The sequence below is a fragment of the Diadema setosum genome, chromosome 17, assembly GCF_964275005.1.
Source record: "Diadema setosum chromosome 17, eeDiaSeto1, whole genome shotgun sequence".
NCBI classification, from domain to species: Eukaryota; Metazoa; Echinodermata; class Echinoidea; order Diadematoida; family Diadematidae; genus Diadema; species Diadema setosum.
The window spans coordinates 24,843,683-24,856,285 of NC_092701.1; the positions used below are offsets into that span (position 1 = coordinate 24,843,683).

The window sequence follows — 12,603 nt, forward strand, 5'->3', positions numbered from 1 at the left end:
CATTAAGGAGACAATTTTCGTGTCTCCATTGCGTAAACTGCCATTGAACATGTAATAATAAATTTGCATATAAAACAAATGGAAATGTCTTCCAAATGACCCATCTAGGAGTATATATATATATATATATATATATATATATGGATATGAATTATGACTGGTCGTTACTTTGAGATTATTCATCAAGAAATAACATGGTTTGCACTTTTATAGCAGAAAAAAATCTGTAACATATCTTATCTTCCTTTTTATCCAATTTTGACAGAATTTTCGTCGTTGTGCTTGTAAATTGCTTGTCTTTGTTTGTTTGTTTTTTTTTTTAAAATCAAGTTATTTCTGGCCCTAAATTGTCCTTTAAGATAGCACTCGTTGTATAGTTAGCATTTGTACTTGCCCTATAGGTACAGTGCTAATGCATGGAACTTACTTTTTTTTTTGGGGGGGGGGGCAGAGTGAAAATGTTGGCTGTCACAAAACCTTCCGAAAGCATTAAGTCATTTAAAATCTGTTTAGTACAGTTTGTATGTCCAAATAATGAAAAAGCGTTAATGAGATTTTTGTAGCATATTTTCATTATTAATTCACTTGCAGTTTTCTCCGTTATTATTGAAGACCTCAAACATATTCATATTTTTCATAATTCTACACACGTTTATACATGTTTGTAGCAAAAGCCCTAATTTAACATGAAGCGTATAAAAAGGCCTGGAAGGCGGTGACGCCGGAAGTGGTAAATGACAATCTATGAATGTCCTACTCTAATCGACATGTAAGTGTCAGTTGTATTTAGTCAATGAACGTTGGAGCCAGCTTGCTGCTTTTTTTTTTTTTTTTTTTTTTTTTTTTTTTTGCAAAACATCCCAACCATGCAGGAGGGCGGAATTCTGGTGGCGGTGGACGTAGGCGTAGATTCCTTCTATCAAAGCGGAAATCTACCCCCAAAATAAATAAACTTCAAAAGAAAGAGAAAAGTATTTCCTACAGAACGATACAATAATGACAAATATCGGATAAGAATTAAGGAAGATATGACATTTTGAAATTTCACATTTTTTCGAAAAACATTTTTCGATCAGACATCGTGAATAGGCCTAGGAAATACTAGTATTCAAATAACTACGAGTTGACGATGTCACGCTCTCACAATTTCTTATATTTCGTATACAGAAATGACAAAAGTCTCATATTTGAGTTATATGAATATAAAAACTTGTCTTGAACCCACCCAAAATAAAAAAGAACAGCGCAGCGCTAAGCAGCCGTGCAGCCATCTCCCCACCACACCCCCCCCCCACCACACACACACACACACACACACACACGCACACACACCGACACACACACACACAAGTACCACACTTTCCCAAAAGATGGGACTTCCCGTTCCCCGTAGATTTTTGTGCTAATTTCACGACATTTTTCTTTCTTGGTCAGAATTCTGGTGGAAAATGCCTACATGGGCAGTTGTCGGCAACGTCACCAATCGCAATGTAAACGATTTTAGAAGAACTTACCACCCGTAAGTACATCTCACTTTTATGAATGAAACGACCGAAAGTCCAATGTTAAAAAGCAACACGTGCTCCATGGGAACACTTAGTGTGGGCCCACATATGCATCTTTTTGTTAGTACTGTGTGTAAGCATTTAACGGGCTTTATACGGCAACGCAACGTAGACCCTTGCCCTTGACAGTGCCCTTGACCGACAAGTATGTCTAATTCCGCGAAAAACTTCTCTCCCCACTGCACTATACCACACGGTCCGGCAGCGTATTGATCCAGATCCAGATCCAGATTTATAATAATGACATTTGCTTGGTCAGTTAGACCCTAAGATAATACAATGTAAATTAGTTCATTGAATCATGTTGTTGCCGTTGGGTGGCGTTGGTGATATAATTTACACACGTAATATTCATAATTTAGGCCGTAACGCAACGGTAGGCCTAAAAAACCGCCTAACGTTAGATTATTAACGGTTAGAGAGTTCTATAACCTACTATAAGATGACATAAATGGTATCCCGGGGTAGGCCCCTACCAAATAAAAATCAGCCATTTTGTTGAATTATTATTATTATTATTATTATTATTTTTAAGAAGTTTTACCCTGGGTTGCCAGAAAGTGGAAATTATTTTGGTGCTGGAGCTAGCATGCATGCGCTAGCCAGCTACAGTGCACTTCACTGCACTGCACTGCACTGAAGCACACGCTATTGCCAGCACATTGCACAGCGTACCACGCATCCACAGGCATACGTTTAACATGACATGCAGTGCCAGTGGCATGGGAATGACTACGTACATGCACACACAGTGCATGCATTTCTCTGCAGCTAGCTGTCCCCGAGTCGACGTGAGGTGGCGCTACACAACGTGGTACCGGTACCCCGGGGTAACGCGTGATGCATCATTATATGCCGTATCTAGAGTCTGGACCATTCCCAGAAATGGATGTTCAGAAAATCATCGTAGCAATCGTTTCCATTCTCATTTGCATTTTGATACATTGCTCTTTTTTCAAAACAGATTTTAGACAGGTAGAACACCGAGTCTTTTACTGTGCGGTACACAGCCCAGTCGCTGTAACCCTGGCTTGGTGATTCATTACCACTTTTGTTGTTGTGGGGGAGGGGGGGGGGGGGTGTCAGGATGTTAGCTTTCATTTCTAGAAATTTTTAAAGCATTTACAAAGAAGAGATCGCACAATTGCTAAGATTGGGTTGAAGAGTAGAGGATTCCAATTGTACTCCACTCGATGTAAGAATTTATATTCCATGGAATTTGAGTGGACTTTTCATGATATTAAAAAGATGCGTCGGCATTTTTTGACATGTCAACAGTATGATTATGAGATTTTTTTCTCAGTGAAGGCAGAAAAACCCCCACACAAACAAAACGAACCTGTTAATTACAAAGATCAAATGAAATCAGTACTAAATAAGTTATGGCCCATTACCTTTGGGTTTGCCTGTTGTGGAAAAATTCTGTAACTTGAGCATGGGCAATGCTCTTTCTGACATCTCGTGCCAACTGAAATAGGTGTGTCATCTCAGCTGATGAAGGGAAAGGAAGAGGATGAACCATGGGCATGGATGACAGCAGAGGGGCAGAAGGTAGAAGAAGCCGGGATGAGACGGTAGCTCCTCTCTTGGCATTGGCGGGAAAAGCTGGAGCTACACGCAATTGACGCACCACTGGGTAGGGAGGAGGTGGAACTCTGAAGAGATGCCCGCCGAACTTTCCAACGTTTGCAGCCAGTAATGGAGGAAAGTGAGGAGGAGGGAATTCAAATGTATCATCTCTCCATTCACCATTTTCCTGAGTGCCACACGTTCAAGATGACATCTTGGTAAGTAAGAGGAGGAGGTGTTGACAATCTTGTTAGATCCGGAATTGTCATCCGTGAGACATGTACAATTGTTTGATTTACGAACATTCATCTCCATTGTTCTGCCAACCATTTGGAAAATAGATAATGAAAAGAAACTTTGCCAATTTGCCAGAATGTTACATCAAAAACACAAGACCATCAGCTCTTTCATCCATGATATAAATTTGTTTCTTTTAGGCCCTATTTTCATGAAATGAAGTAAAATGTTTCACTTCTTTACTGCTGATCAAAAAATTACATTGTACCCTGCTTTGTTGATTACTATAATGTTGACATCTCTTTCCTTTTATTCACATTGTTGGCCTAAAGATGTGTCTGCTTTTGATTGTGTTGGAGATGAAAAACATAAAAGAGAGTAAGCTTGAACTTTTAAACCATAATCATATTAGTTTTCTTGTCTGTACATGTCGTCCTAAAAAGATGTAGACCTACAAATTCTTTGCTGTCGAAATGTTATTTATTCTTGATACTTGAGGGTATGTATTGATGGGACGCTGACATAGGTGCTTTGTATAACTACCTCCAACAATTTCCCTCCATCCAACATGACTCCAACCACATACTCAGCCTAAACCAACCACACGTCATAGGACGTCATGTAACCCATCATACGGCTCATCACAACATGTATGTTTAATTTTTCTTCGATATTGTGTATTATACACATGTATCTGATTGTGTGTTTGTTCTGAATTGTTATGCCATAAATGTAGTGCCTGTTGTGTAGATGTTGTTATAAGTCCTGTTATTACTGACAATATCACTGTCAATGGCACACAATATGTCATTTTGTGTCTTCGTATAGATCGTGATGCCACTGACATGGGAACCTCTCTGTCCACATCTCCACACTGCACGACCCTCTTTCTGCGTGCATTGATAAAGCCTTGCCCTTCCATTTACAGAACAGACAAAAAGGATCACACAACCTGTCTCAACTTCTTTCCAACACCATAATGAATGTAAGCAGTTTGCTCTGCTATACTTTCTAATTAAGTCTAATTTTGTTACATTACTTTGAATTACTTAATTGCGAATAAATCATTGTGTTGTTATTGTGTGTATTTGAAGAGCTTGCTTCCAAAAGGTGCTAAATCCAATCTTTATCAATGGATTTAACACCTTTTGGTTGAAAGCTCTTCATTTGTTTATGTAAATTTACTGGGTTTTTTGGGGGGTTTTTGCCTTTCATTCACCTTGATTTTATTCAAGCTTCATTGTATTTTCTTGAATTCTAGTGAATACCTGGTACATGTATTACCAGTCAAAGATTCTCAAGGGAATGTTTTGGGTCGTGTCAGTTGGATCCCATATACCTACTACACTACTTAAGAACTGCTTCCACACCTTTGCACCAATTCTGGCAGAAATCATCAACATGAGCCTAGTGTAATCTTCTGTTCCCACCTATTTAAAAGTTGCTTATGTCCATCCTCTTCTGAAAACAGACACCCTTGGATCCCGATGCCCTCCACAACTATTGGCCGGTCTCCAAGCTACGGTTTCTGTTTAAACTCCTCAGGCGCTTTGTCTTCTCCAAGCTTTCGGAAAATCTCATTGGGAACAACCTCCTTGATGATCTCCAATCTGCTCATCGCCCACAGCACAGTGTTTGGACTCTGCTCACCGTCTTCAACCATATTCTTATGGAAATGGACCAAAGCAGGCTCACGGCCTTACTCCTTCTTGACATGTCATCGGCCTTTGATACTGTAAACCATAATATTCTACTAAACATTCGTACATGTGTTGTATTAATAATGATAATAATAATGATAATGAATTAATGATAATAATAATAATAATAATAATAATAATAATAATAATAATAATAATAATAGTGTATACTCTTATAGCATAACAATCCATCAAAAAGTTGCTCATGGCTCTTTTATGCTTTGAGGTTAAGAAAAGGAAGAAGAAAAAGAAGAAGAAGAAGTATTAAAGGTCAAGCTTTTAAATGATTTCAGTCATACGCATTGAATCATCATTAGATTGTGAATGTCAATGGGTGCAAGTCCAATCCCTCGCTGCCATTACGTGAACGCCTTCAGCTATGTGTCAATGACATACACACATAGATGAGCTGTTGCACTTATCATCTTAGCTCTTAACATCATAAAGTTTGACTTGGCTCAGATAAACAGCGTCTGTATATCTGTCCAGTGTCAGCTCCATAATTTAGGTTTTGTTCGTAAGTACTCGATCGCTTCGCTCCAGAAATGATTGTCCATGTGTTAATCTCATCTAGTTTAGATTTCGGTAAAGCCCTTTTCTTTGGTTTGCCTCACAGGCAGCTGTCAAAACTGAAAAAGTCCAAAAACTCTGCATGTGGCTTCCTTGCATGAATCTCAGCTGCCTGGTCATCTCTGGACCCTTCCACAAGTTTCATTTTGACCTCCCAGCAGGTGCCCTGTTGCAACGATTGATGTTCACCGAGGTTGCAGTTTGGAGGTTTCTTTGTAGAGTTGCCTCATCGACCCCATTGTCACTGAAATTAGATCCACCTATGGTTGATGGAATAAACATATTGGAGTGGGCTCTAGTTAGGAAGCCATTTATTAGCTCCACAGAATTCCAGTAACTTTCCCCAGCATAACATGCTGTCACCATCGTGCAAACTTTGGAAATCTTTATCTGCCATTCAGTCCATGGGATATTGGACCTCAGTATGTCATGGTCCTTTGTCAGACGCCCCATCCACGCGAATACAGTCAATCGATTTGTGCATGTCAGCAGCAAACTCTCTCATTTTGCTCATCATATAGAGATTAGCCATATGCTGGGATGGGTCTTTGGGAAATAGCTGATGAGCTTTCACAACTTCAAGGACCTTTTGAGCTGTGTTCTGGATTTCCATCACTAAATACATTGATGTTTGTAATACAGACTTGTATTTGTCGACATAATCTGTGTGCGTCGTCACCTCTGAGTTATCTTTTAAAGATATGGTTTGGTACTGTTTATGGGTGTACGTTGTATCTAGGTGAAAACCAGCGGCATCATCTCTGTTTTCTATTGTTCTGCCCATCTTGTAACTGTAGTGTGTCCAAATCTCGATAGAATGCATTACTCCAGTGGCTGTCTGGGTTTAGGCGAATGTTCCAGCCTTTCCTAGCTCTTCTTGACATGATTTGAGCTATCCCTTTGTATCTTTTTGAAGAAATTTGCCTCTTATTGTAGCACACACACAACTGTACATAAGTATCATATGCAAATTTGTCCTGATAATGTTGTTGCAGGTACTGCTGAATTTGTTGGTATGTGACTCTCTTTACCTTTTTAAGTTTCCATCAAATGTCAACATGCCTGTTTGCCTCCAGGCATCCGCACCGACTAAGTTATCATGGACATACCTCTCCACTATCTTTCCAATGTCTGGATATTTCTGAAGCACTCTGGACACATGCTTAGGCAATTTACGCTTTGTATAGCAAACTCTCTTGCACAGTCTTCTTAGCAATTTTTCTTTCAGTTCTCCGATATATTGTTTAGGATATCTTGCCGCTACCTCAGTTCTAGATTGGAGATAGTCCAGGCCACACTCAAAACCTGTCCGCTCCATGTTTGGCGATTTTCCTTCAGCCTTGTGGACAAGGACGATGGTGGTGTGAAGGATCTTCCTCGAGTTTTTGTCGCAAAAGCAATATGTGCATACACTAGCACTATGTCCAGGTGAGTCGGATCTTCCTGAAAGAACAACAGGTGTGCTATATGATTCCAGAAGTGCCTCTTGCTCTTTGGAGTAGTACTCGTTTATTGCGGGAGCAATGTAGAGTTTTTGGATTCTGTTGAAAGTTGATCTTACAAAGAAACTTGGCAAAGGTCGCAATCTTCTGATAACTGTTTCCAGGCATGAGGAGGGCTGACGCAACTTGGAGATTTCCTGGAAACACTCCTTTGTATCATGGTTGTAGTGTCCATGTTTCTCCATGATTTTTTGGACATTCCCAAATAATCACACTTCGATAAGTGAAAGACGCCTTGCACTTCTTACAAATCTGTCCATGCAAAGTCTTCACAAGTTCAAGAGGACGATCTTCATACACAATGCATTTGGAGGCATTGATGTGAGTTTGTGCTTCCTTGTCATCTCTGGCCTCTTATCTTCTGTGGCATCATCCTCTATAATGTCCTCTTCGGCCCCAAGGTCTAGGTCAAAGACGCTAACATCAAGGCTGTCATGAATGTGTTCCTCTAAACTGTTAATGTATAAAGGAATGAAAATTGCCACATGCTCAGATTTAACGGTTTTGATCAAGAGAACATTATATTTCTATAAATCGTAAATATTAACCCTAAAAAGACTGGAGGCGGGCTGGGGAGGGGGGATGCTTCATGCAATAAACCTGTGACACGCAAAATTCTTGCCGCTACATGTAATGACTACCTTCTCTCAATTTGCAGACACATTTTCATACCGCTTTTTTTTCCAAGTACAGTAAGTTGTCAGGAATTATGAAAGAAATGATTACACCATAAAATAGAAATTGTAAGTCCTTAATTTAGTGATTTAGAGCAAAAAAGTAAGATTGTATGCATGAATTGGCATAATTAAATTACTACAAACTATTTTGCAAAAGCTATTAAACTGTACAGACTTGCAGTTTACATCACATACTACCATCATACATGTTTCCACAGTGATCAAATGAAATACATACAGCCAAAATCCGAGGGGCCGGGAGGACTCCAGCCCCCCCCCCCCCCCAGCCTTTACAATTTGAAAATACTGAATTCTTTCTAGGGTTAAAGAATCAATACATATGTGACAATATGGAATATTGCATATTTGTTATCAGGTAAAGACATACATGTATGACCACCTTTCAAGTTCTGGCTATAGTATATTATAAGGGATACACAGTAAATTATGTGTGTGTATGTAAATTGTGCAGAAATGTGCACGCATATAATAAATCTCAAGAACTCTTGGCCTTTAACGTCTTTCCCTATTATAGGATTCTTCCAACTTAGGGTTCATTTAATTGAGTGGCCATCCCTTTTACACAAAGTGGATTTTTCATCCTTCACAAAGGCATGTTATCATGTAGTAGGATTTATACGAATTCAAGCAACTTTTCAGGTGCGAGTTTCTTCACTTTGTCTCCCCCCACAAACCAAATTTACTTCAAGTTTTTCAAATATGACTGTTCTGTCTAGAACTTTTCCATTCAGATTTTATTGCCCCCGGTACCGTAATGTCTTAACGGACAACCTTACATGTACATGTACATGCTTGAATTCATTCATCATCTAAAACTCGGAAGTAATTATAGCTATCTATCATCCCAGGTCTACATGGATGGAGCTGGCCAGGTTTCAGCATAGCCTCCTCGTCTCTGGGTGTAGGATTGCCCAAACTGGTTCATTTTGTGTACTTATTCGTTTCTTCCAGAGACATTAGATGAAATGCAGTAGGCATATAATATTTATCGTATGATATCAGTGCTAAGTGGATTTATTTTGTGTACTTATTCATTTCATTCAAAGACATTAGATGAAATGCAGTAGGCATGTAATATTTATCGTATGATATCAGTGCTAAGTGGATTGTCCAAAGTAGTGTTTTTTGTGAGACTTATACTGGCAAGTGTTATTCATAAACTTACCTCTGATGTTGAAGGGCAGTTTTCCTGTGAAAGCCCACAACATACTGCCTCCAGGTCTCGGCCATTGGCCGGTAGTTGGTGCAAGTGCACCATCCAGTTGTCTCGGGGGATGGTAGAGTCTCATGTGGTGGGCAGTTTAGCAAATCTAGGAGCATATACCGCTCTACCTTTCTACCATATTCAGGAGCAGGTCCCACATTCTTTCCATGTGAAGTTGCATGATAATGTTCTAGGGGAGTAGGAGAAAAGCAGGCCTCTATGAAATGTGAAAATGTACAAATATGCTATGTGAATATGTATATTGCATAATATCGAAGGACCAATATACTTGTCTGAAATTTGATAGATACTCCCCAATTTCTCCCACCTCCCCCCCCCCACACCCCCAACTCCTCATTTTCTAACCAAAATTATTCACAAGTTCCACGGTACCCCTCCTGAGATGGTGTGGTTAGAGGTAAAGCTGTCTTTGAACAGGGTTGTCGTGAGGCAGGTTAATCTATTGACCATGGAGAAGTTTCACAGACTAGCACAATCTCCACATCATCCTCTGAGTCACCTTCTTCCTGCCCCTGTCATATCGTTTGTCTCCTGTGAGACCAATGGGGTCAGACGCCATCTCTCTTAGCTGGTTTTGAGTTGTCGTTCGCCTGCAGGTATGTGTACTCACAAGGGAACAGGAGGTTGGGATGCAGTACTTTGATTTCTTTTCAGGGTCCACTTCATACACTGGCATGTCTAGGGACATTCTCCTCTTCATTACATGGATTTCTTCATGCCAATGTGACTGAATTTTTTTTTTTTTTTTGGGACCTGGCTTTAGATTCAATTCAATTCAATTAAATTTTGTTTTTATTGCAAATTAAAAGAGAGCATTATAGTAAGCCCGTAGAGATTCACAATTGCCGGAATGCTTGACTGTGCATATCTGTTTGATCTGGTTTGTGGCAAGGTTAAGTGGTGTCCATTTCTAAGTCCGACTCGAGATACAGATTGTCCACCCTGGTGCTTGTTCACTGGTTATGGTTTCTCTGTTCTCTTCTCTGTTCTCTTTGCACCCCTTTTATAGCCCTGTAGGTCGCCCTCCGTTGGGGATGGGTTGCCCATGCTGGGCTTGGGGATTAAGGTGCGCCGTGCACGCGGGGGTGCATAACTTAAGTGTGTGTGGTATGGATTATATGCATCGGCGCAATAATGAGTGTACCGTGCAGCATAATTGCTGGTTTGAGACAGGCAGTGTACCGCATGGGCGAATATATGAATATATTCATATGTTGCTTTATGCAACACTCCCCCCGGCCCTATGGATCGGCAAAAATGATTAAAATACCTAAGAAAAAATTTCAGGCTGTTTGCCAATCTGATAACTAGAATAAACAGAAATTTTATCTAATACCCGCACTTTTGTAAAAGCAACAAAATGTGCCTAAAATACCACACACTCTTAGTTACATTCTATACATCTTTGGGGTCAGCGGGTCCCTAAACATACAACCTCACAGCGTTTGCATAGGTGGCCTGCATGACATCAGGCAGAGCCATCCCCCGAACCCTGGCCACGTGCTGCCCCACATCCCCCAGATACACGGGAGTATTATACCGACACTCCACGTGCAGCTTGAGGTGCTGGGAGTCGGTCTCTTGCAGCAGCCGGGTAAGGGGGATTTCCCTCACTGCTTGGAGTTGGTCTCGGTTAAAGGGCTGGATCAGCCCCGAGACCCTGAAATAGCAGTGAGGGAAGGCAGCTACCCAGGCCCGAACCATGCCGGCATCCCCACTGAAGGAGTGTAGGTGAATTTGCTGATGAGCGATACACTTCCTTTTGAGGAGCCGGATGGCCAGCCGGTTTACCGTGCTGCCACACGGGTCTGCTGCGGCACCTCGAAGGTGCATAACGAGGATCCGCCCCAAGGTCCCCAGTGAAAGAATGTGGTTGAATAACTCCTCCTGCGAGCGCCAGAGATTTTTTGGCGCCGAGAAATCAAACCCAACTTCGTTAATGGCGGACACTCGGGGGTTGCAGAGCAGCCTGAGGAATCCATCCCACTGGGCCTGCGTGTAAATGGCTGCCTTTTTGGGATGGATCCCCACCGCCACCTTAAAATTGGGACCACGCCTCGTCGACCTCATGAGGTCGTTTTCAAAACCCAGGTGGAGGGAACTGCTCTGGATCGCAGAAGTTTAGGACCACCCCCGTGATTGGAAATGGGTGGACGGGTCTGCGGCCAGTGGTCATGTCGGGGTTACGCTGTGGCATCCCCAGCTGGTTGGCCACTGACTGGAGCCGGTCTGGATGGTAATGCGTATCGAACCCGACCACCTGTTTGGTTCTAGGGGGTTAACAAGGCACGGTTGTGGCAGGTGCCGGTGTTGAGAGCCAGGCACTCCTATCTCTGTATCCCAAGCTACCTCTGCAAGTAAGGGAGCTGGTGCTTGTATGCCTGGCTCACGCATCACCTCAGCGACAGCTGCCCTCTGTTGTGAGGACAATTTGTCCCACAAAAATGCAAGAGGGCGCCAGTGAGGAGGACAGCCGCGGTGTTAAATGGCTGTAGGGTGGGGATTACCCATTCCCAGCCCTCCTCCTCTAGCAGCAAGCCCGCCTCTGCCCCATTGTTCTCCCTGAGGGGGCTTATGTCCGCATGCCAGTTCTGATTGGTGTATTCCACCAGTCATTCTAGGCAATTGGTGCCCGGCAGAAACTGAGCAATCATATGCAGTCCCATGGCTAACATGGGAACATGGGGCTGCTTGGGAAGAGCGCCACACTGGGTTCCATCCTATGAACAAATCAGAAATAAAACAACTTCAGTCACTAATAACCATATTCACTAAATTATATATTCCTTTCTTTATATTCGTACTTAATACATCATTTACTTTTTCACAAATTCCAATTCTTCGTTATACATATACACAACTTACATGTACCAAACATGGAATGTTCTATATTCCATTATAACAATCATATGTACAAATTACCTAAATACCATATACATGTATGTAAAAACAGTTATTGACACATCTGGCACATTCATGCTCTCAGTCCTTCTGAGAGACAGATCAAGATAGGATCAGAAAGTGAATGACCTTCCCTATTCCCATCTGTGTAAGGGTTGAGAGCCACCATGCTACGGCACCAAACACTAGTTTGTATTTGATCGGTTTCCTGAAGTTGGTAGTTTGCCTCTCCAAAGCAGGCCTAAGCTGTTCTGCCACGTACTGGAAAGTCTGACAAGTAGCTATATTCTGTGTTCTATGTTTTATGTTCTATGTTCTGTCACCCCACTCTTTTCTATAACCCCCCCCCCCCCCCCCCCCGCTAAAAAACATTGCTTTGCATAAATATGTAAAACTGTCTCCAAGACTAAATGGTAGGTTAGATTCAGCAATCCACTTGCAGAACAAGATTTCTTCCTCTGTAACCTTGTCTTGAAGGGACTCGGTCTCCTGTGACTGGCGAAAATAGTCCGCCATTCTCGCCTGCCTTCCCTGCATTGAGCTTTAAAGGGTGGCTTGGCGCCCTGTGTGACAGCCATATTGGCAAAATCCAATATGCCGCCATACTAGCTTTAAAGGTCATTTGCAGTTTTAAAG

The 12,603-nt window shown here is 41.7% G+C and overlaps 1 pseudogene; it reads right to left on the minus strand.

The window, feature by feature from the left end:
• Positions 1 to 5,681: 5,681 nt before the first annotated feature.
• LOC140240558 (uncharacterized) lies at positions 5,682 to 11,136 on the minus strand (annotated as a pseudogene).
• Between the last annotated feature and the right edge of the window lie 1,467 nt (positions 11,137 to 12,603).